The 26,136-nt window shown below is 39.5% G+C and overlaps 1 long non-coding RNA gene and 1 other non-coding gene across 2 annotated transcripts in view; one reads left to right on the top strand and one right to left on the bottom strand.

The window, feature by feature from the left end:
- Positions 1–25,088, top strand: part of LOC143682527 (uncharacterized) — a 108,362-nt gene extending 83,274 nt beyond the window's left edge. Inside the window, exons 2-3 of the long non-coding RNA XR_013175174.1 lie at positions 18,682–18,717; positions 25,033–25,088. This is a non-coding gene — a long non-coding RNA (uncharacterized LOC143682527). The remainder of the gene's footprint in view (positions 1–18,681; positions 18,718–25,032) is intronic.
- On the bottom strand, positions 746–853 carry LOC143685295 (U6 spliceosomal RNA). Its single transcript, XR_013176542.1, has one exon. It is a non-coding gene; the product is annotated as a U6 spliceosomal RNA (small nuclear RNA).
- Positions 25,089–26,136: the final 1,048 nt, after the last annotated feature.

Genomic DNA, 26,136 nt, shown 5'->3' on the forward strand with positions numbered 1-26,136 from the left:
TGTACAAGACCCTGAGAGTAGAGCAGTGAATCAGATTGCCATGGTGGCTGCTCTCAAGTTATATAATTTTGTACAGAACACGGGCCAAATTCTGAGGGGCAATGGAAGCATAGAGGGGAGGTCTGATGGGGCAGCACTCATTACAGCAAAGGGCACGGGACCAAGGACAGCCTGCAACACTGACCAGACATCATGAAACAGCTGCAAGCAGGGCTTTGTGATGGGGCCACAGGTGCGAGAGGGGAGCCACGAGAGGTGAAGCAGCAGGGAGAGCAGGGGCCAGACCATCTCTGCGCATGCCCAGCACTCTGGAGCGGGGGGGTCCCTGAACCCTGCCCTCCAGAGCTACTGATGGCCTCAAACGAGGGGAGCAGCACGGTCTGATTTGAAATACTTGCTGCTCCTACCTTTGGCATCTAATTTCTAAGCAGTGACTTTAGAAAAGTCAACTCAATGATTTATATTCTGAAATATTTCCACTGCCACCTGGAACTTTAATGTGGTTTTAGGTGAATCGCTTTACCTTTCTAGTAACCCCTGCTTTCCTTTCCAATGACCCTCCTAGTTCTCTTCTATGATGATGTCATTTGTCAGATGGCTTGCTCTTTTTCTTTGTAGACAAATTTGCCTACACTGTGAATGCACATGTATGAATGAGTGAATTACTGTTGCTTGCTCAGAGCCCTATTCTAGCCACCAGCTGGCTGATCTAAGACTCTTCATTTATTTATTTTTTTCTTTTTAAAAAAATATGGAATGCTTCACGAATTTGTGTGTCATCCTTGCACAGGGGCCATGCTGATCTTCTCTGTATTGTTCCAATTTTTAGTACATGTGCTGCCGAAGTAAGCGCTGATCTAAGACTCTTTAAACACCTCTATCCCTCCATGAGGCCCTGACCCCCAGCAGGCTCAAGGCAGGAGGGCGTTTGCGTCTGCCTCAGAGAAGGCTGGGGGAGTGCTGGGGTCGCTGTGGGTGAGCGTAAATGATGGTTTGAAGAAGGAGTCATAAAGCGCTGGGAGCGTGGCAGCGCATGGCCTTCATATTCTCTGCTCTTTTTGATTACACCAAGGACTGTTTTTTTTTTATTGAGCAGCATATAGTGTGTGGCAGTGTTTTAAGTACTTTAAGGCCACAGTCAAAATACACCAGCTCTTACTCTATTGGGGCGACAAGTCTCCCTAACATGGGAAGAACAGAAATATACTTGTTGTATGTCAAAGTTATGACTTGAAGGGAAAAGGAAGGTCAGGTATCTGTTAGTTGGTTGTAGAATAAACTTTCTTTTAAAGGGGAATCTGGGCCTGGAATTCAGCTTTCTTATAAGACAGAGAATGGAGACTTGGCAATAGGGCTGCCAAAAGATTTTGCTGAGGTTGTTAATTCTTAGCATCAATGCTAGTTTAAAGAATCCTGTATGTTTAATGTTGGTGTGTATAATTTGCTGAAGAAAGGTGATCATGCATTTATTCAATAAAGTACTTTACTAAGTACCTAACATATGGTGTAATAAGATTAAAAGTCCCTTCAGCCCAGAAGTTCATTCTAGAGTTTACAGTTAATTATATGTGAAGTGCGGTGATGAAGTATATTGAGTGGAACACAGATGAGGACATTTAGCCTAAATTGGAGGTTGGAGCAGGAGGGGTGCTATTAGGGAAGGCTTCTTGCAGGAGGTGTCCTGTGATGAAAATGATAGCTCTTGTGTGGTGGAGTTAGCAGTGGAAGGATGGAGGACAGAGGAGATAATTTGAGCAGGGACCAGGAGCTGCAGCGAGAGTATGTGTGGGCATCACAGGAACTCAGCGGTACTGGCGTCCTAAGTGGGAGGCACAGAGGAGGGGGGCATGAGGCTGGAAAAATCAAATGGCATTCATATCATGGTACAGTTGATAAATTTATTATAAGGAGAATGTTTTATTGTAACCTATTTCAGAGAGTTAAGGAGTTGAAGGTACAAGGTTCTTAGAGATCAGGTAATTTGATTCTCTCCATATATAGAGGAGGAAACGGAGTTAGAAATAATGGATGCATTTTCCCAGGATCTACAGGTGGTTAGAAATGAGATTATGTCTCTGCCATTCTTTTATTCATTTTCTTACTAGACCAAGTCTAATTGTATTATAAATATGTGTATGAAAATCTTTATGTAACCGTGAGAATTTAGGAATCAAGAGAAAATAATATATCTGTAAGAATCTCTTGACATTAAATTGGTTGTGGTAGCTTTTGTTCTGTAAAAACAAAGGTGAGGTGATGTAACCGGCCGCTCAGTCAGGCATTCATTCATTTGACACGCCTGAACCCTACTACATCCCAGGCGCTGTTTCAGGGTGGGTGTCCTGGGATAAATACAATTGATAAGGTCTTAGCTGCTATGGGGCTTAACTTCTAGAGGATTCCATGGCTTAAGAATTCTATCTGCTTTATTAGGTGTTAAGACAATTTTAATTTGTCCCAATTAAAATCAGACCTTGGGATTGGATCTTGGAACAGAAAAAGAACATTAGTGGGAAAATTGGAATCTGAATGAAGTCTGCAGTTTAGTTAATTGCATTGTCCCAGTGTTAATGTCTTAGTTCTAGTAATTTGAACCATTGTTGGACAAGATGTTAACACTGGGGTGAGCTGGGTGAAAGTCCTGTGGGAAATCTCTATATTATTTTTGCAACTAGTCTAAAATTATTTTTAAAAACCCTGAAGCTAAACTAATGCAAAAAACTGGACATTGACTCTTCCCTGCTCTTCCATTTCCTACATTTCTCCTGTCATCTGTCCCCTCCCGCTCCCTTCTGCCTGGTGAGTATTGTCAATCAAGGCAGCATAGAATGGATGCAGGTAGGAGGGTAGTGGGGTCCTTGTTTCCAGGCATTGCCTTTGTACTCTACCGTTTTCAGGTGTCAGAGGCTGTCTTCCTGAGCACGTGTGTCATGCAATCACTGGAACCAACATCCCCTGTTGCAATCCCGGCCAATGCCTCGGACTCCAAGGCAGAGGAATGGAGACCTTAGACAGAAGGTCCTGACTTTTCTAGGCTACCTGGGATTTTGGCTGCTCCTTAATGCCTGGATCTAGGGATGCTGGAGTTAAAAGCTTTTGGAAGATCATCTCATCCAGATCTTTCATTTCACAGTTAAGAAGACTCAGGGCTGGAAAGGTTAAGGGATTTATCCAAGGTCACATTGCCAGTGAGTGGAAAAGCCTGACTTCTGATAAGGGGCTTTCTCTACTTCAATTTGTTTCCTGGGCATTTTAAACAGCTGAGATTGGAACTAATGAAGTTGTACCCAAACACCCTGGGGGACAGTTCATTCTGTTATAAACAGACAATCGCCATTTTAAACGTATAATCTCAGATTCTGTTGGGAAGTCTGCTGCAGGAAATGACCCTGTGGGCAGCAGTGTATGTGATTGCAGAAAAATGTCGGCTGGCCTAGATTACTAAATATTGATCAAAATATTCCCCTCTTTTATGATTACTTTTGCAAGCATCTCCAGTTTCAGATTGACAACAAAATAAAAAGTGCCAAAATGACACTATCCCACACAATTTTATTACCTAATGACAAATATAGCTCAAATATCCGGATTTTTTCATTGGCGCATTGAGTGACACCCACAGATCTGTAGTAGTCATATGAATTAGCCATTTATTATATCTTCCCAATTCTTGTTAAACTCTACAAAGACCATGTGCCAAAGAGAATGGCTGCAAAAAAGCCAGCACGAAGCAGCTATAACTGCAGCTAGCATCAGATCCCTGCTTTCTCCTTGTCTTTCAGACAAGTTATGGAATTTGATCAGTAAATCCAGATATTTACAACCATTAGAAAAGTGAAGTGTGTTCCTGAATGATCTTCTCCTGGGCATTGTGGCTGTTGGTCCACTTTCACCGTATTCAATGTTTCCATCAAGCCCGCAATTGCCACTTTGGCCTTGGGTCCAGCCTCCTTCCCCTTGCCTTGGCTCCACCTTCTTGCTGTCCCTGTACCTGCCCAGCCCCTTGGCTGAGGCTGCTTGCATGGGCTGCAGAGCATGTTTTCAGATGCTCCAGTCTCTTTGTAGCATCTATAGCCCTCAAGGAAGCATATTTTGCCCTCATTATGCACATCTTGTCTTGAATGAAATCTACTCATCAATCAAAGTCTTCTTCCTAATCTCTGGAGCTGAGCTTTTCCCCTGCCTTTTCTTGGGCTCCCCAGCCTTCAGCTGACCCCATCCATTTTTCTTTCCTACCCTTCTTCTAGTTCTTTCTCCTCTACTCCCACTCTGCCTTTTCCTCCACCAAATATCCCCACAGAGCCTTGCTGTGCCTGGGACAGTGTTCCACTCTGGGGATGAAGAGGTGACTAGGATGAACTCTTGGCTTCTCAAAGGCCCATTTCTCTTGCTCCCGGGCTGTCCCCAGTGCCAGCCAGGCTCTGGCCATTCCTGTCTGGCCTGGGTGGGTCCACCCACCTGGCTCCTCACTCCCTCTCTCTCCACACACTACACACCTCTGTTCATGCCAGGCAGTCTCTAAGGTAACAAGCTGGTGAGAAATAACTGTCAGACAGCGTGGAGATATTTAATGAGAGCTTAAAAGGAGCCTCGGAATGAAGTCATATGAGAAATTCATTATATATTTAATTTAGAAAAGATTGTTACAGTATCAGAGGAAGAAAGAATGAAAATATATTGTCCCCCGTAAAAATGCAGTGAAAGATAAAGCACAGACAGCCTCTCTGTTACGTTGAAATATTGTGATTAGACAGAGGCAGCAAGGTGGTTTGTGTTTGGCACTGGTGTTTGGAGGTGTGGGGGAGGGGTAGAGGCCTCGGCATTACAGGTTGGAGTGTTTTCCAGAGTTCTGAGGAACTTAAAATGCAAAAGCAAAGCACAGTCACGCAGGAGTCTGAGGGCGTGAGATGAGGAGCCTGGCACTTGGCGAGCCAGATGGGCCATGAAATGGACTTAAATCTCGGGCCATTTTACACATCTTTCTTTTCCTCAGCCTGACAGCACTGCTGGAAGGCAAGGTCACATCAGTTTTCTTCACTGTACATAAACTAATATCCTGTCTTTACTTCCTGAGGATTCATGAAAAGAACCATCTTGCAAACGAGTCAGCTTGGAGTATTCAGACAGCTCAGTCAATTTTCGGCTGTGTGCTTTAGCATATTCCATTAGTGGGGGGTGGGGGGTGGTTGCACCTGTGTGTAAGGCTTGGAAAGTGGCACACATTTCTCAATCCATCATTCATTTGAGCTACCAAACCTGAGATCCATAAATATTCCATTATCACATTATTTGCGGCCAACTGTAAACAATTTGCAACATTAAGTCTTTGCCTTTTGGTTGTCCCTCATTAGCAAGGGATCAATTCCAGATCCTAGTCTGGGTCATGCCCAGAATTAAAGAAGAGCAATGTGTGGGAGTGTATGTTCCCATGCATATTCATATTTTATGCTAAAATAGACACAGGATGAAACCATTTCTGCATCTGATATTTTCACATTGCTCCAATTCCAGCAGTCAACCTGAGGTTCATCTCAGATGTTGTGGCAACAAGAGGAAATCACTGGGCAGCACCCAGGACACTGCAGGCTGTCTTCTCACATCTCCAATGAACCAGTTTTGTGACTTCTCAGTGAGCCATTTGCCCTGGTTTCTTCATCTGAAAAAATGAATGGATTGAACTGGGCAATGCCTAAAGTTCTCGATAGGCACTAAATGCAATGAATAGAAGAGGACTGTGGAAAGGGGCAGATGATGACAGATGGGCACAGGGTTTAAATGGCATCCTTTGCTGTGTTCAGAGTTCATGTTAGAGCAAAGGTGGTGAAAGTCCTGAGAGCATGTCTGCATGGCCTCTGGAAGAGCACTCCTGGGTCATGAGTGCTCTGCGATCGACTGCTGCCTGATACAGGGATGTATTTCCAGCTGAGAGAACACAAGTTGAACCACAGCTGGAAGATGGCCTGTGAACTGGAGACAACTGAAAATATATTTTATTCAGTACACAGTGCTTTTGTTTTTGTTGTTTTGCTTTCGATGTGTATTTGAAGGCCTTTAGATGTGCTTGTGCTATAATTTACCAGATTTCTCACCACTTGGCCTGATTCACTGCTGACCTCCCCACCCAAGAGGCATTTGAGTTGGTAGTACCCAGCACAAGTAGCTGGAAAGGCAGAGCCGGGCGGGCACTCAACAACTGCATGACTGAGCACCTCTCCTGTGCCAGGCTCCTTAGGTGGTGCTGGGGTACCAAAGGGGGCACGCGGGACATGGCTTCTCCCCAGTGAGCTCACATTCCAGCGAAGAACAGTGGCCCAAACATTTCTTTATAAAGATTTAAATAATCACAAGTGTGCAAAGTGCTGTGATGGAGACTACAGCAGGCCATTCATGTGCATAAAAGGGGAAATTAACTTAGTCTGGGAGCCATAGGAAGCTTCTCCAGTGAGGTGACCTTCAAGCTCAGACAAAGAATATAAGTAGAAAATTATTCAATGAAGAGCATGCAAGGAAAGTGTGGAGGGAGAGGCAAAGGCCCAGAGGTGGCCAGGACATAGCAAGTTGGTAAAGGAAGGCTTAATATTTTGAGCAAGATTAATATGCACCAGCAAATGCATTGTTAATAAAGGACTATGTGGGGTGGGTGGGTGGGTGGAGACAAATTCACTATCTTTTCCCCTCAAACATGTACCTTCGAATTCTACTTATGATGCCCCATCGCAGACTGTGCTTTCCAAGATGGTCACCACAAGATTTCTTCCAATATGACATTGACGTTACTCACGTTGATAGGTGAGGATGAAGTTACTCCTCTCGAATCTGGGTGGGTCTGTGACTGCAAAGTGATGCTATGTGACTTCTGAGAATAGGTCAGAGAAAGCAATATGGCTTCTTCCTGGATTTCTCTGGGTGCTTGTTTCTGGAATCTAGGCACCATGTCATGAGGAAGTGGAGAGACCACTTGGAGAAGCCACACAGACAGGTCACGTGTGTGTGTTCTGGCAGAGATCAGGTCTTGAGTCACAGGCAGCAGCAATCACCAGGCTGCTGAAATGATTCCTGGACCAGCCACCAGTGTACTCAAGCCATCGGAGAGGCTCACAGAAAGAACTGCCAAGCTGAGCTCAGTCAAGCCCAGAACTTTTAGGAATAATGACCATCTAAAATGACTGTTTTCGTTTTAAGCCACTTAGTTTAGGGGTGATTCATGATTTCAGCAATAGACAGCGAGAGCAGTCCTTAAACAATAGCTAATAGACATAATTTTAAATTAGAAATTTATTCTAAGAAAAAAATTCTAAAGGAAAGAGAAATGTTTTGTGACAAATATACTTACATCAACATTACCTATGACCTGGAAATAGTAGGGAAAGACACACAGAGGTCCAATTTTTTTGTTTTGCTTTTTCCTACATTTAGTTGCATTTGTTTTACACTTAGCTTGTCAATTCCTTGAAGACAGGGACTGTGTTTTAAACTTAAATATATTACTTCTTATCAGAATATCGCATTCTGTAAATATTTGTTGATTGCTTGACAATGTTTCAAGGGATATGCGTATTATTAATTGATCTTATTTAATTCTTCAAAGCCTTGCTTAATCTCATTTTATAAGAAAGGTTAAGAGCCTTGCTCTAAGGTCGTATAAGTGTAAACTGGTGGAGATGTGTCCTGTGCCTAGATCTTCTGACTCCAAACCTGGCACATTTTCATTCTGCCACAGGTTATTTTGTGGACTGATATTTCTTTCTAGCAATAATTGTAGAATTATGGTGGACATTCATGTGTGTAGAAAGGGCCATATCTTTGTACTCTACCCTTGATGTGCTCTGAAATGTACTTGCTAAAGTTTCTATGGGAACCAATGTCTCAAAAGTGCCCGCTGACCTTGCTTGGGGGTGGCATTTCAGAGGGGCTCCAAACCAGGACCACCATTTTTCTTGTAAATTACCAAGATAATTAGTTACTCTGGTATCTTCAATAACCCATCTTCCAAAAGTTGAGAGTAAAAGGAAAGGTAATGCAAAGGGCACCAACTGTGGAGTTGGATCTGAATTTGAAGCATTACTCTATCTATTACATAACATGCCAGTTATGCAGCTTTGAAGCTGTTTCCTGACCTCTCAGAGTCTCAGTTTCCTCATCTCTTAAATGGGAAAACAGTATTTCCACCTCATGGGTTTTGTGCATAAAGCACTCTCTCTTAATAGCATTGAATAATTAGTAGTCTTTCATCCATAAAAACGAAAACGTAATTTTGGCTAAATTATTACAAGAATAAACACTTAAACATCATCAGGAATTGTCGAGAGATTCTTATTCAAAGTTGTTGTCTGAACTTGGGCACATCACCACCCCTTTCTGGTCGTTGGGAGGATTTGGCCAGAGAATTCTTCTGAATTTAAACAATTTGGCTTCTAAATAATAGCTTATGCGACATTAAACTATTTTGGATTTTTTCATCTTTTAATTACCATCATCACAGTTTGTCTTTCAAATATCAGGTGACCTCCTGCCATTCTGGTATTTGCTTTGCTGACAGTTGGAACATGTTTGCCCTCTGCAAACATTTCATTAGCAATGGCTACAGTGTCTACTGTGTCACTACATTTTTGCCAAGAATCCAGTAGTTCCTCCATCCTTATAGTGCATTTAAGAAGATGTCAAAAGGAGTTCTTCAGGCCACACTGGCTTTCTGAAGATGGTGTCCATCCGTGACTGCCAGTGCATCTATGTTTTATCCATTCAGTAAGAATTAAATAAAACTAAAATCACAGGTGACATTTCTGATTATAAAGGTTATCATTTGCTATAAAATTTATAGCATACATAGTGCTATAAATTTCTATTATTATACCTATTTACATATGACAAACAACCTCAGTGAGATTAAATTCCTTGTCACATAAATTCAAATATATGGGAAAAAGTATTTCAGAGTGAGTTTCTAAGTCTTGTCTTGATTGCAGAGATTGTTTACTCAACTACACTCTGTTCCTCTCTATTGTGGAAATTCAGGGCCATTCCTGATGCCATGTTGAGGGAAAAATTGCAAAGCATTTTCAAAGTATTTCCCTGCATTAAAACTGAAAATATCAGCAAAGTAGAAATGGGGTTATATCAGAAATGTAATTAGGAGGGACACGTGGAAAGGTAGTCTAAAAATGACAGCTTTCAAACCAGATCATAGGTTGACATGTCTGGTATCAACATTCTGCTGACAAGATCTCATCTCAGAGGAAGTGTGAGAACAGGCAGCGAAGTGTGGACCCTTTTCATTGTCTTCAGACCTTGTAGCCCCTATGGTTGCCTTGTGCCTGCCCAGTCACTCCAGGGCTAGGCCCCTAATACCCAGTATGCTCCCGGGTGAGGTAACTGAAAAAGTTGAAATTTGATTACAGTATGGTAAACCAGAGCACTGTACTCGGTACAGCTGAGAAGTATAAGGGACACTGCAATGGTAGGGGAAGGAGAGACCTCTCTGAGCCTTGGTTCCCTTGGTAATCTCTAAAGTTCTTCCCATCTCCTATATTCTGTGATGTTTAAAGCAAAAGTTTTTCTAGTGATATGAATTTAGAAAAGCAGTTAGCTCACAGAATTGAAGTCCCAGCCATGCTGCTGAATAAACTCAGTGTGTGATATCAGACCTTAATTGCCCCCTCTTATTTAGTAAAAAATTAGAAATCAGAACAACTTACATGAACCAAATGCATGGCACCAATATCCTGCCCTCATCATGTGCTGCTCCTTGAGGAAGCGCTGTGAATGCAGCATGGACTTGAGAATCCAGGAAATGAACAGAGGGACAGGGAGGTAACTGAGAACTGTAAATGGACACTTTCTGCTCAAGGCAAAGAGAGAGAGGGGCTGCTCATTTCACGAAGGGGAAATCCTGGATTCAAGACAGATGCTTTGTTTAGGAATAGAACATTTGCTTTACATGGTCCCACCATTTTGTGTGTCTGTAAAAACTGAGATGTGAGATGGAATACACGGAGGGAGCGAGCCCAGCAACGGCTACATTTGTTTTCAGGCATATATGACAAACATTTAAGTTGTACAGAAGGCTATCCAGTTACAATGATGCAGGCTATAATGATTCATGGGCACTCTCTGCAGTATAAACACGGATTCTTTATTAGAGAGGTTGTGGGTTTATCGAACAATCATGCATAAAACTCAGGATTTCCATATACCATTGAACTATTAACACCTTGCATGGTTGTGGAACGTTTATTACAATTGATAACACATTTTTATACTGATACTGTTATCTTTAGTTCATGGTTTAATTTAGTTTCCTTGTTTGTATGGTGTAGTTCCATGGATTTTTAAAAACTTTTATTCTGTTGCCATCTACACAGTCTACTATTTCCCCCTTGAAATCACATACATATATATATATCTCAGTGCTGTTAATTACATTCTCAGTGCTCTGCTACCATCACCACCAGCCATTACCAAATAGAAACTCTGTACATCTTAAGTCTTCACTTTCATAACCAAGTTTTAACATAGCTGTGTGTACACAGACTTAGGTTGAAATAATACTCATGTGGCAGAAAATCTATGTTATGTATATTTAATGTGAAAATGTTTACCCAATTGTAAAAATAATACATGCACAAAAAAAGAACAAAGTCATCCCAAAGTCCAGTATTCAGCGATAACTGTTTATTCTTGGTATCTATCTTTACCATTCATCGAACAATTATTAGTGGAACATCTACCATGTGTCAAGCATTTTTCTAGGCACTGGGGATGCAAGCAGAGACTCAGATGAAAATTTTTGTCCCTGTGGCACTTACAGTCCTCCTGGGGTTGTATGGGTGGGGGTGAGGACTCAGAAAATAGACAAGATAAATAAGTAAATTACATAGCGTCTTAGAAGTTAATAAATGCCATGAAGAATACAAGCAGGAAAAGAGGAATAGGAAGGACACGCAGAGGTTTAGGGAAGAAACCACGTTTGACTCTTGAAGGAGACCTGAAGAAGATGAGAAGATGAGACTTATGAATATTTTAGGGTAAGGTGTTCTGGTCAGAAAGAATGGCAAGTGAGTGTCCGGATGTGCAAGGAGCCACAGAGGCAAGTGCAGCTCCAGCAGAGTGAGTGAGAAAGAGGTAGGTAGGAGGGACTCCTGATGATAAGGGTCAGCCAGGTCATGAAGGAGCTTGTTGGCCATCAGGACCTGGCTTTTCTTTGGAGTGAGATGGTGTTCTAGTTTGCTAGCTGCCAGAACGCAACACACCAGAGATGGATTGGCTTTTAATAAAAGGGGATTTATTTCTTAGTTCTTCAGAGGAAAGGCAGCTAACTTTCCACTGAGGTTCTTTCTTACATGGGAAGGCACAGGGTGGTCTCTGCTGGCCTTCTCTTCAGGCCTCTGGGTTTTGACGTCCTTCCCCAGGGTGATTCCTTTCTACATCTCCAAAGGCCTGGGCTGAGCTGCGAGTGGTGAGGTGAGGTATGCTGAGCTGCTGGGTTGTACTGTGTTGTGCTCTCTCATTTAAGCACCAGCCAATTAAGTCAAACGTCCTTCATTGCAGCAGGCACACCTCCTAGCCGACTGCAGATGTAAATCAGCCACAGATGAGGTTCACATACCATTGGCTCATGTTCACAGCAAGAGAACTAGGTGCCTTCACCTGGCCAAGTTGACATCTGAATCTAACTACCACAAATGGGAAATTATCAGATGGTTTGTGTTCCGACTTATGGTTTCATAGGATCACTCTGGTTGCTGTGTTGAGAATAGACCATAAGGGAAGACAAATGAGGCCAGTGAGCCATGATAGCTTGGATCAGATTAATAAGCACCAGACATGATGAGGAATTGTCAGACTATGAGTACATTGTGAAAGTAACGTTGACAGGATTTGACAATGGCTTGAACGTAAAGATATGAAAACTAGTGTGGAGTTAAGACTTTTTTTTTAGCTTGAATACCTAGAATTATGAAGTTATCATCAATTGAGATGAGGTAGACTCTGGAAGAAGTAAGCTTTTTTAGGACCTGGAAACTCAGGAATTTGGTTTTGTATGTGTTAAGTTTCGAGATTTTTGTATACAAGTGGAGATTTGGTCTGGAGTACAGGAAGAGGTTTAAGTGACAGACGCTCACTTGGGAGATGTTAACTTAAAGATGGTATTTAAAGTCATGAGACTTTAAACTGGCATAAAGGGGATATTGAGGTACTGAGTCTTCAAGCACTCCACCAGAAAGAGTGGAAGTGTGAGAAGAATTCCTTTATCTGTATGAATTTTAACATGGTTTTATTTCCATTTTATTACTTATTCTGCAATATCACTTTTAATGATTATCTTATATGTCATCACACATGCAACCAATTCCTATTGTCAGACTTTTGGGTTGCTTATAAGTTTCTGAAATTCTAATATTTTCAAGGAATATCTCTGTGCATACATCTTAGGATATATCTTCATTTCTTTAGGATAATTTTTTTTTGACATGGAATTGTTGGATTTTGGGTTGCATTTTGTCAAATTTCTCTCCAGAAATCTTAAAATAAGAAGTTATAAGAAAATGCTTTTTCTTTATATCCTCCCAACACTAGGTTCTATCTGTCTTTGTAATCTCTCTCAATCTGATAGGTGAACATGACTGGTGAATATAAAATATAAAACATCATGATTTCATTTTAGCTATTTCATTGTTACTAATGAAGTTGAGCATCATTTCATCTTATTGGCCATTTATTAAAGATGGTTTCTTTTAATTCTTAGCTATGGCACAGTGTGATGGTTAATTCCTTCTCTCGACTTGGCTAGGTCATGGGGTTTAGTTCTTTGGTCAAGTGCTAGTTGACTTGTTATTGTGAGGGTATTTCATGAATGGGACTTGCATTTAGAATCAGTGGATTGCATCTATGATCAACAAGGGGGATTGCCCTCAGCAATATCTGGAGTCTCCTTACCCATTCAGTTGTAAAACCAGAACTAAGGCCCTCAGAAGTCAGAAGAAGAATTTCTATCTCAACTTTAACATTGGTTTCTGCCAGAAGAGCCACCAGGTCAGCTTCCCCTGCAGAATGTGGACTATGGTCATCAGAATCACTATTATTAGAGTTTCCAACTTGCTGCCTGCCCTCCAAGCTTTGCATTTGCCAGCCCCAATGGTTGCATAAGCCAGTTCCTTATAATAAATCTCTTTATATATATGTGTGTGTGTGTGTACATGTACATATACATATACATATCTGGTTGCTTTTTGTTTCTCTGGAGAATCCTGACAAATAAGCATAGTTGTGGGTTAAGAGCAGTTTCTGTCCTTCCTCTCCTCATCAGTGCAGTCCAATTTGGGGTTGGCTCTCATTGGTGTAAATATCAGGCTCAGAGTCAACGATTGTCTTCAATTTTCTATATCAAGTGAATGGTGAATATGGTGGGCCTTGAGGAGACATCTCCCTGCAAGTTTGTGCTTTACCCACTTGGCCACCTAGACAGTGGGTTAAAAAGTGTGATGAATTATTGGCTAATGTCTGCCTCAAATTGAACTGAGAAGTTCAAGAAGACAAGACTCCTTTGCATTAGATCCAGCCAAAAAAGAATTCAGTAGCAATATATTGTAATTTTTGTACTTCTCCTTTCATTTTCTCCATTTAAGAAATTTGTCATTGTGAATGTTCTATAGTTAACTATAGGAGTTCATTTCAGGGAAAGTTAATACCATTTTTTTTTAACATATTGGAGAAACAAACTATATTTGAAACTTGGCAAATAACGTCAACTATTTTTTTTTTCTCTGAATGTTTCAATCTTTGGGGAAGCCAAAAATATTCTCTGCCAAACCTCTTCTTCAACCACCCCCGCCCCCTTTTAATTAACCAATGTGTATTTCAAAAGAAATCTAATCTAGCTGATTCGGGTTCATTTACTTTTAAATCAAATGCAGTTTATTAAGACATGGTTGATGTTTAAAAGAATTTGTGGACTTTCCCCTTTCTCAGAAACAGGAAACCTCATTTTGTTAGCTATAAACAGAATTTAAACCTCAAGAGGATAAAATTTCATCTAAAAATTTCAAACTCATTAGCTAATATGTTAGCCATTTTGGCATTTCTCTTTTTATGGTTATGATTTTCATTTATTTATCAATTTTTATATACATAAGTAAATTAAAGTTTTATAGAAAACATATTTATCAACTATGCCTCAAGTCATAAAGATTAATTCAGAATTAAAAAATCAACCTCCTGCTTTTAAAGAGTCTTTTGAATGAATTAAAGTGAAATGTTAGTTTTACTTGAATTTCCAAGTAACTTGTTTGATATTTCCCTTTACTATACATGGACTTTCACTGAATAATCTAATTTTTGTGACATATCCTCAAATAAGTCCAGTAAATAAGTAAGTTTTCATAAGTTTCATTAAGCCATTTGCAATGTAATAAAGATTTAGAATTCCCAATAATTTTGAAACTTTAATTTAATTATGGCTTGATTATTTGACCATGGTATAGTTGTTTCTCTACAACTTTATGTTTTGAGTCAATCCTTAAGTGAGGATTTTCACTACTTAACAAAGGGATAGAAGGAAAATTACCAATGGGGAAATATATTATAACCCCAGAGCAGTAATTAAACATGAAAACGAGGACCTGCAATTGAGAAGTGCTACCATCAGGTGGCAGTACTACTTTTATCACATCATCTTGTGATGGATAATATTTTAAATATGAAACAAGAATAGACAGCTATGAAATAGAACTAAACCGCTTAGAAATGAAAACTGCAATTTTTGAAAAAAAATTAATAGGTGGGCTTCAAGAAATACATGCTCATTGTAGAAACCTGAGAATTTAACTGAAGGTTATTAAAATGTTGGAAATATTACCCATAAATCTAAACTCAGAGATTCCTGCTATTACTATTTAAGAATATTTTGTTCCAGTTATTTTTCTCTTCACATACATCATCCTTATGATACTGAATAAACTATTTTCTACCTGCTTTTCTTTTCAGAGCAGTTTAAGAAAAAGATAACTTAGGTGTTGCTAGATAACTTTCTGACTGATCAATATATTTTATCCATTAATGTTCTTAAACCTAGAACATTTTTTGGGCATTTTATTATAATATCCTATATTGAGTCCAAATGTAGGGCTTGTGCTTAGCTTTTTAACATTCTGATGCCACCATCGTTGCCTTCTTTTTTCACATGAAGTTTGGTAAAGATGTAAGGACACTCTTTCCCTTTAAATGAAGAGTGTTACTTTCATTCTTAATATTTATGACTCTTATAATTAATCCTATAAGAGTTCCACTATTACTAGAAACTTCAGCTCCTGGGTTAATAATCCTGTATTTTAATGAGATCTAGTAATCATGCTTTGACGTCCATGACTTCTTTTCCAAAATTGCAAATTGTGGTTCTTTCTTTAATAGCTAGGTAATTTTAATTTCATGTGGAAGAGCAATGAAAATTTGCACACTATTGTGCAACTGTGATTTTAGAGGGAAAAATCAGTAATAGACAAGGCCATTTCAATTCAGGTCATTTCTACACAAAGGTAGTCAAAATATACTGAGAAGTTTTTCCTTCAGAAGCTAGAGAATTAATGTATTATCCACCATGAAGAAAATAGCATACAAATAGGAAGTCCTGTGGGACAGACTGGTTTTCTGCTTTATTTAAAAGCTTTTATCAAAGTGGAGGTCTCACTGGTGTTAAGGTAGAAAACAGACATATCAATAGCTAACTTTTCTCTATGCAGGCAATGGAGCCATTTTGATATGTACAAGAACCACAGGAATTTTGAATCTGGATAGCCCCATTTGGTTACCTCTTAGCATTAAACTAACTCCCTGTGTCAGTAGACCTCTTCAGTGGCAAGGGTTTCCACCTCTTTCTTCTAAATTCCCGAGGTATCTTCCCAAATCTCGAGATTTAGCGGCAGGTAAAGTTTCTAGGTATGTAAAATTGTACTAATGCCAAGGGAAATTTAAGTGTTCACTGTGGCTTATTTTGAAGAGAAGGCAGTTGAACATCTCAATACTTCATCCTTTTCTGCTGTGAATGACCAGGTCCCTGGCCTTGGAATGAGGGGAATGCTAGAGTCAGTGGAACCTTAGAACAATCTCAGTGCACCTAGGAGAATACTCCCCTGTAGTGTTGTCTCCTTCTATTATATATAAGAATATAAGCCACTTGAGTCAGGAACTGTAGCTTAGAGATCTTCTATCTCCCTCTTAGTTCCTCTCACAATGTCTTATACATAACATGGAGGATAAGCTTGTGAAAGCAAGTTCCTTGCAAGGTTAGGCTCCTGGCTCTAAAACTTGATTACATGTCTTCAGTTAAGTTACTTAAATTTTTCAAGCCTCAGTTTTCTTCTCTGCAAAATGGGGATAATTATAGTGCCTTCCATCATACAGTTAAGATGAAATAATACAATCCGTGCAAAGAGTAAAGTGTAGTGTAAAGCAAGTATTTGATAGAAAGTTATTGTTAAGTAATAGTTATATTGACTCTGCTTAGAGATATTTGTTGATATGTTGAAAAATGTATCTTTCTTCAAGGGTTTATGTCTCTCAAGATTTAGCAAGTGTAATTACCAGTTTTATCCTTTGGTTAGATACTGTTGTTGCCATATTTTCCACATGTAAATATTGGAAACGTTAATTGGCACATAAGAAAACTTTGGGGAAGTTAGTTTTTGGCCAGCTAAGGAACTGATAGCAATCTCACCAAAGTTTAGAAGGAGAATTAGATGAAATCAGTTTCAAAATAAATAGACCCTATTTTTCCAATATGAAGCAGCTTATCTCTCTAGACAGTTTGCCAAATAAACATTACTTTTTGAGGTCAAATTCTAAAAGACATACCATATTTTGTTATCTTCTCCTGAGAACAAACGCTTCATTTCCTGGAGCAACCTCACTATCAGTCCACAGATTATTTACCTTTTGGGAGAGTTTTTCTTGGAGGAAGAGATATATTTTCCAGAGAAGTTGACTAAAGCAAAAAATTCAACTTCAGCAGTACTGAATTTGTCGATTCACTTAGAACTAACACCTTGTCCCTAGGATATTTATGAGGACTAAAACTACATGACTTCAACTTTGTGGATTTCTTACAAAACACAAAAATTAAACAATATAATTAAAAAAAAACTTGTACTTGAGATGGAAGCCTCTTTGACAATTTTAAGAGGAATGACTCTTAGGCTTTAATTAATAATGAAAATTTCACCAATTCAGGATCTCCTATTTCTAATTGTTCCTATATTAATTAGGTCAATTGTAAAAAAACAACTCCTTTCTCACAGAATACAAGGGAAAGAACAAACATGCAGATTTATGCAAACTTTAATTAGGCATATGGAAAAACATGTCAGCATTTTTTAAAGGGAGATGTTCTTAAGAAACACATAATTTCTTAGAAGCTTACTCATGTTGATACTCTAAGCAATGTCAACAGAAAGTCAAAACTTAAACCACTAGAACATTGGGTCTGTGCCTCTAGAAAATTGATGCAATGTTGAGTGTCAAGCAAGCAACTACAAGCCAAATCTGTACTTCATATGAGATTACATCACAATAATAATAATTACCTGTTTTTTATTATAATGTAACCTGAATTTCTCCAGGCCTCACCAGGCTGTGGTTATAAATGAGGTCATCTTATTAGTCATTATTCAAATTACTCTGGCTCATTGCCTCCACCCATATAATAGAGTTCTCCGAAAATTCTCCCTTATTATTTTCTGGAGTCCCTAGATGTACTCACCAACAAGTCTGCCCTTGCTGTATCTTGCTGCCACTGTCTATATTGATGATTCTCTACGGACCATAGTCTTGTCCATTGTCCTTGTCTCCCGAGTACTGTTGGTGCCTCCACTGTTCTATAGGATTCATTACTGATGCACTGAGCAAGTACCATGCCTTTGATATTCAATGACAAAGTGCACAGAGAATAATGAATGTTTCCCTATTGGCATCCTCTCTGTAGCAGAGGCCTGCAGTGGCCTTGCTGTGGAACAGCTTTTCCATAGGACTTTACCGTCCCACTTAAGATGCCGCCCAGAACTTGATGGGAAAGGGCCAGGAAACAAATCCAAGTAATAGTTCCTGTCAAAGATTATGCATTTCTTCTGAGTCAGGGTTCTCACAGGCCCCAGTTTGCTCACCTTTCTGTGAGAACACTTGGGGCCTCATGCATATTGACTTTTGAATAAGTCAACTATACCAGTGTATCTAGCCGTCATCACAGTGATCATAACAGATAACATGGAGATCACATAGGATGTGTCAGGGACTGTTACAAAACTCACTTAATTCTTCCAATACTAGTGGTAGGCAGCTCCCCATATTTCCACAAGACGAAACCAAGGCCCAGAAAGTCAATAAGTTGCAGAACTGCCTTTCAGGAAAAATCTGAATCTTACATTTGACTCAACATGGAGAGTCCATCAGAAAAATAATAGCATGGTTATTATTATTAACTCCTCTATGTTCCAGATGCTTTACACATACCATCTTATTTAATCCTCAAGACTTGCCAAGATGTATAACCTTCACTGTATTGTAGAGTAAAAGGAAATAGTCTGAAAAGAATATGTCCTTTTCCCAAGGTCCCCTCACTAGGCAATGGCACAGCTGTAATTTGAACTTGTGGAAGTCTGATTCTAAAGCTCTTTTTTTTTTTTTTTGCATGGGCAGGCACCGGGAATTGAACCCAGGTCTCCAGCAAGACAGGTAAGAACTGTACCACTGAGCCACTGTCACATCACCCTAAAGCTCTTTTTTTCATATGTGAAGTCCTCTCAGAGATTATTTTTGCTCCCTTTACACGGGCTTCGAGATTGGAATTTGTCTCCTTCACATATGTCATAGCTCAACTCAATTCAGTAACTTACTGGATGTTCTTGGATAAGTAGTTTTCCAAACTTCAGTTTTTTAATTTGTAAAATGGGGGTGATAACAATAGGAGCCTACTACCTTGAAGGGTTGTTATGAGGATGCAATGAGATAATTCTCGTAGAGGTCACAGTTCCTTGTACGTAGATCAGTGTGTGTTAACTGATATTGGTATTATTTTAAAAATTAAACAGAATATTATGATGCTAAAGCAACCAATGCTAAATATAACATAGAAATCGAAGCTATTTTGGAAAAATTTACAAGAAATTTCCAAATTTTAAAATCAACAGTTATCTTTAAAATTAGTTTGCATGTAAAGAAAGCAATTCTTTAGTGATAAAGGGGGAAAATTCAACTTTACCATTTGGAGAATTCCTGATATTCTTGAAAGCGGAGGGGACAACCAAATGAATAAGCTGAACCCTCAATCTTGGGGTTAGTTCATATGAAACTTATCCCCACAAAGGATAGGCTAAACCTACTTAAAATTAGGCCCAAGAGTCACCCCCAGAGAACCTCTTTTGTTGCTCAGATGTGGCCTCTCTCTCAAGCAACACAGCAAGCAAACTCATCGCCCTCCCCCTTTCTACATGGGACATGACTCCCAGGGGTGTAAACTCCCTGGCAATGTGGGACAGAAATCCTAGAATGAGCTGGGACTCAGCATCAAGGGATTGAGAAAACCTTCTCAACTGAAAGGGGGAAGAGATAAATGAAAGAAAATAAAGTGTCAGAGACTGAGAGATTTCAAACAGAGTCAAGAAGTTATCCTGGAGGTTATTCTTACGCATTATATAGATATCCCCTTTTTAGTTTAAGTTGTATTAGAGAGGCTAGAGGGAAGTGCCTGAAACCGTGGAGCTGTATTCTTGTAGTCGTGTTTCTTGAAGATGATTATATAATGATAAAGCTTTTGCAATGTGACTGTGTGATTGTGAAAACCTTGTGCCTGATGCTCCTTTTATCTATGGTATGGACGGATGAGTAAAAAATAAGGATTAAAAATAAATAAATAATAGGTGGACAAATGTTAAAAAAAAATGAAAGCAATTCTTTACAGCTGAAGAATGGGAATTCTCTTCAAAAGTTAGGCTGGGGAAGGCAGGTTTGTGACCCTGTCTCCTGCAGAGAGGTTGTTCAAATAATAGTTCTAAATAGATTGTGCTCCTTATGGACGAGGAGGTCATATGCTGAAAGGAAGACTTTGTAGATAACATTTTTACCAAATGAGGAAAGGCAAGATATCTCCTGTGATCTCGGAAAAAGAATTTTAGCAACGTTTTGATATTTGAGTAGACTTGGAGACATTCTTTACATCTAAACCAACCAGACACGAATAGAGAAAAACAAAAAGGCAAAATTCACATTTTCCTATTTGCTTTCTCTTTTCAATTTTTTAATTATCTGTTTAAATACAATGGATAGAGACTTCAGAATTCATTGAACTAGGAACACACGAAAGGAAGGTTCTATAATATGAGTGTTTATAATTATGAGGTTACAAGGAAATCTGAGGAAAAAATTGGTGGTTAAGATATTATGATGCACTACCATCTATTAAGAGCCTTGGCAAGGTAGTGCTTTTATCTATTTATTTATTTTGCCTGTGTTTGCATCATCTTCTATAAACTTCTATAAACTCAAATAAGCTGTTCAACTTGGTCTCTAATTATATGTCACAGAAAACCTCTCTATTCTGGCTCTCATCCATTTCCCACTATATTCTGTTCCCTTCCAAGAATGTGATTCTTCTTACCTGTTCACCTGCCAAAACCCATCAAACTTTTGAAGCCCAGTTCAAATAACAATTCCTCTAAGAAGCCTGCTTTGATTAATGTAAACATTGCAGTAAATAGAAAAAATGTGGACTGTGAAGGGAAAGTGTTCTTTGATGAAATCCTGGCTTTTACTAACTTATCTCATTTGACTTCTCTGAATCTCAGTTTCCTCAACTTTGAAATGATACTGCTTCATAGGATTTTGTCATTCTTAAACTTAATAATGGTAAATATTTTTATTATTGGCCTCTCTTTGCAATAAGCCCTTATTTTTTACTTTACATTATAACTATATAGTTTAGATCTAGCTTCCAATTCTGTATATGGTGGACCAGTCTGTATCAGACTCATCCTCCAAGGATTACCAAACTTGAAAAACCATAAGAAACAAATGTTTCAGGCATTGGACAATAGATAGTGCACGACTGTGATATTGACAGGAAGGGTATATATGAGGTGAGCTCAGTATTCACACAAGATTTTCCCCTGGGGATGCTTTCAAAGCTAAAGTTCCAGAAAGTGAAGCCAAAAGAGAGAGAAGAAGTCTTGTAGAAACAGAAACCAGAGTTTGGACTGTTGAGTCAGCTAGAATTTGTCACACTGAGTAGACAAGATGCAGGAGTAATATGGAAAAAAAGTGCTCTAGGAATCTGCATTGCAGTCCTTTGAGTCTTTGACTAAATATTAAGATGTCTACATATAAAGCCAGGCTCCCTGAGGTCTGGTGTAGAATGGTTTTGAGTGTGAGCTGAACAGTGCAATTCTAGAGATGACATTGTACCAGGAGAATTTGGAATTCCACTAGCTAGAGTGGAATTTGTAAATTCAGCTGAGTCTCTAGAAAACTCGTGGCTTAGGAGTAATAATGACTACTCTATAATAAATATAATAAAAATCTAAAAATACGCCTCAACAGGATCAAGATAATCCACCAGTAAATTGATTGGCTATCAGAGCAACACTTTAAACTTTTTAAAGGAAGACAATAACATTCAGCATCTCAACAAAATCTGTAAACACATGAAGGAGCAGGAGAGTGTGACCCATAATCAGGAAAAGGTAGTTGATAGAAACAGATGCAGAGATAGTATAGAGATTGGTGTTAGCTAACAACAATTTTAAATAACCATTTACAATTTGTCTAAGGATTTAAAAGTAATGATAGGTATCATAAGTGAATAGACGGGGTATCCCAGCAAATAAATGAAAGCTATAGAAAAAGAATTAAGTGACAACTCTAAAATAAAATGCCAAATCTGAAATAATAACTGGATGGGTTTAAGAGCACATTGGATATCAAAAAAGAAAAAGATCAGTGAATTGAAGACAGCGTAAAGAAATAATCCAAACTGAAGCCCCCAAAGAAAGACTAAAGATAAATAAATAAGTCATTGTTGACTCTCTGGGGTTCTGTCAAGTGGTCTAACATACATATAATTGGGGTGTGAAAGCAAGCGTCAAAGGACCTTCTGCACTGATACACGTGTTCATGTTGGGTGTGGTTGGAAATGACATTGGTTTGCATGGTTTGAAGTTATTTCTAGTTTTCTCTTTCATCTATTCACTACATGTTTATTGAAGAGCAAGCTATAAACAAGACAGTGCTCAGTGCTGAGGTTATAGAACAAAGGAAGATTCCTGCCCTCTAGAAGATCACAAACTATTCAGAGAAGATGAATAAGTGAACAGATAATTATAATCATGGTCAATTCTATCATTCTTTATAAATTAATTTCTGTTTAATAATTATTATCACATACAGGGCATCTACCTGGTACTCTACAGATATTATTTCATTTATTTTTTCAAGGTGAAGACTATACTCATTTCTAAGAAGTGGAAACCAAGGCTTTGAGAAGATGACTACACAGGTGGCCAGTGGATTCAGGCTTGAACCAATTCTATGTGACTTTCTAGTCCTCTGCTATCCAAAATACATCGTAGTCAAGCAGCTCAGCCTACCACACTCATACATAATTTTGTAACCATGCATGATGTTTTAGTTTGCTGGCTGCTAGAATGCACCATACCAGAGATGGATTGGCTTTCAATAAAAGGAGATTTATCTAGTTAGTGAATAGTTCTTCAGAGAAAAGGCTTTCTTTCAACTTTCAACTGAGGTTCTTTCTTACATGGGAATGCACAGGGCAATCTCAGCTGGCCTTCTCTCCAGGCCTCTGGGTTCCAACAACTTTCCCTGGGGTGATTCCTTTCTGTATCTCCAGAGGCCTGGGCTGAGCTGCGAGTGCTGAGATGAGGTATGCTGAGCTGCTTGGGCTGCGCTACATTGAACTCCCTCATTTGAGCACCAGCCAATTAACTCAAACATCATTCATTGCATCAGGCATGCCTCTTACCCGACTGCAAATGTAATCAGCAATAGATGAGGTTCACATGCCATGGGTTCATGTCCACAGCACTAGAACCAGGCACCTTCACCTGACCAAGTTGACCTGTGAACCTAACTATCACACTTGAGATAAAAGACTTCAAAGGAGCCTAGAGCTCATATCCTGCTTTGGTCATTTTTTATTTTTATATTTTCTAAAACTCAGATTAATTAATCATCACCAAACACAAAAAGAGAAAAAAAAAGAAGCCAGAACCACTTTGTGTCAGCCATATGTTTCCATTTGAAATCTTCTGGTTAGGAGGAGGTGCAGTTGAGAGGAGTTCACATACAGTGATTTTGAATGTCATGTCACGTGCTGAATTCATGAGGTCTGCTGTGCCTCCTGCTCAGCTGAGTCATGCAGAGGCTTTTTTTGTCCCAACTCTAACCCCATAAGCAATCAGAGTAGATGATCAGCTCAGGCTCTGAGCCTCTCATGCTGGTACTGCCATAAGCATGCATTGGCTTCTTCTATATTAAAGGGACAGGGCTGGATACTGGACTGCTGTGGCTGTGTTGTCCCTGCTATCCTGTAGCTAAGTTTCTTATGGCTGAGGATGCAGCTAAAAGTTAGAGAAGTCAGACTGGAGTGGTATAAGAAGGTATCTTCAACAAGCCCACAGAAAGCTGACTTCCTGGCAGAAGAATGAAGAAAGGAAGCTAAATTTCTCTACTCTACCATGCAGGCTTTATTAATCTAAGCAACATTATTTACTCCTCAACACAATAATGGGTGTGTGGGGGAGGTGTATTTATTACATATAAATATATGAATTTAATTTAAAAATAAAACAAGAATAACTAAAAAGTAAATGTGTATTAGAGAATGTACAATGAAATGTGACCCTTTATTTCATCTCAGACTCTCAATTTCCATCCCCCAAAGCCAACAGAGTAAATGATTTATAGCATATTTTTCAGTAATTTTCTATTTAAATGTATCTACACCTATCTGTGCATGCATCCTTTATCTGTACATTTATGGGAGCTCACTAAACACCCTGTTCTGGACTTGATGGTTTTCACTTAACAGCATATCCTTAGATTCTTTTTAGGACAGTAAGTAAATATGGCTTCACTGCTTTTCGTTTTTCTTATTAATGGCTACATTTTTTTCAATGTATGTATTGGGGTTTTGAGAGGATGTAGTAAATAGCAGCCGTCTTCCTTTGCCCTCAGGTTCTGATAATGACAGCAAAAGGGGGGCATATGGAAGCCACAATATTAATTTCTTTGTGGATAGGAGCCAGACTAGAGGTTGGGGGGTTGTGCAGTTGGCCCAGCAAGCTTGTTAACACTGAACCCATTTATGTAGAACCTGCTGGTGTAGCCTGGAGCAGTTTCCAAAAGGTGAAACTGAGTGAAGATGCCCTGTTATCCTTTCCAGCTTACCAGCCACATTATCCCATGTTTTCAGGGTAGAGTGAATAAAGGGCAAGAGAGAAGCCATCAGGATGCTTTAAAATATCTCTTTCCATGGAAACCAGAAGTAGAGGAAAGGTGCTTCTCTGACAGCATGGACACAGCATCTTCATTTAGCTGGTTCCCTATTGATGGGCATTTGGGTAACTTCCATTCTTGCTATTGGGCATTCCTTTTATTTCCCTGTTTATACCAGAGACAACTTAGGTTCCAGGTGGCGATATGTGCAAAATTGCATGGCTAGTGGAGAGCACAGCCCAAATTCTTGCTCACAGATGACTTCAAGTCCAGAGTTCTTTCTGTTTCCACATTCTCTACTCCTCCATGCAATTACTAACTATACTGAAAATCTTTAACAGTCTATGAGTCAATGTTAGCTAAATCCTCTCCTTTGTCTCCATAATCCTCCTGTGAGGTGGTCGAGGCAGGAGTTATTTTCCCCACTTTACAGAAAAGCAAACGAAAGTTCAGAACTGTTGTTACTTCCTTACCTAGCATCACAAGTTAATGGTGAGGTCTAAGACCCAACCTCCATTCTTCTCACTTCACTTCCCCCAGGTCACAGCTAGTCCTGCATCCAGGCATGAAATGTGGACTGCAAACCAGGAGGGGGGAGCAGTGTTACCAGTGCACGTCGGTGGGAAAAGACAGCTTCTTCCGGAGTGACAAGGAGCCTGCTGTGGAGGTGTGAATGGTGTTCTTCTAGGGATGCATGTGTAGAGACCCTGCACCAGAAATGCCTGTGAAATGCCTAGAAAAAGAATTCCTAGGCCCCACCTAGACCTACTGAGTACATGGGCAGGAAACTGGGAATCTGCATTTTAACCTGATACCCAGGATTTTCTTATGTGAGTTCTTGAATCAAGGGAAACACTACTTTGGGGAATTTTGAAACTTGGTTTTATGGAATAGAGTGAATGATGCAGAGTCAGAAGAATTGTTTCTTGGGGTGGTGGGTTTTTATAGAAAGAGCATGGGTTTTGGAATTAGCCAAACCTAAATGGATTTCTAGTTTTTCTATTCCTTAGCTGAGTGAACTTAGGGAAGTTGTGCATCTTTTCATATCTCAATCAGTTCTCATAGGAGTCCATGATGAGGATTAAATGAGGTGATATATGAAAAAACTTGCCCCTTATATTTTCCATAAGTGTCACCTCCGGTCCATTTTGTTTCCTTCTATTTTACCATATCCAATAATCCTCCCCCATCTCCTTCACCTGTGACCTCTCTGTAAAGCAGGGTCTTGGTTTCATTTATCTTCCCATCAGAATTGCTTAAAACCTCTGCTACAGAAAAGAGTGCAGATGTCCCACAGGACAAGGTTTGCTTTGATCAGACTGCTTCGTGGACAGACCTTGCCACTCTACCTGTTCTCTAAGATCCATGGGATGAGATGAACGAAACACAATTATGGCATCCCTTCTTGGAGGACATGCACAGAGATTTGTCAACAAAATGCTACACTGAAATGGTTTGCATTGGAACAGGGTGTGTGTTTCCTCAGTATGGACTAGGACTGCTGTGGACATGCATTGTAGGAAGGCCCTTCTCATTTTCCTCTAGCAACCTTTCTCCTCTGTGGTTATCCATGCCTCCTGAGCAGCCCTCCAGATAGAGATCTTTTCTTCCCTCTGGTTTTGGCTTCAAACCTGACACCTTGTG

This window comes from Tamandua tetradactyla, chromosome 5 (assembly GCF_023851605.1).
Source record: "Tamandua tetradactyla isolate mTamTet1 chromosome 5, mTamTet1.pri, whole genome shotgun sequence".
NCBI classification, from domain to species: domain Eukaryota; kingdom Metazoa; phylum Chordata; class Mammalia; order Pilosa; family Myrmecophagidae; genus Tamandua; species Tamandua tetradactyla.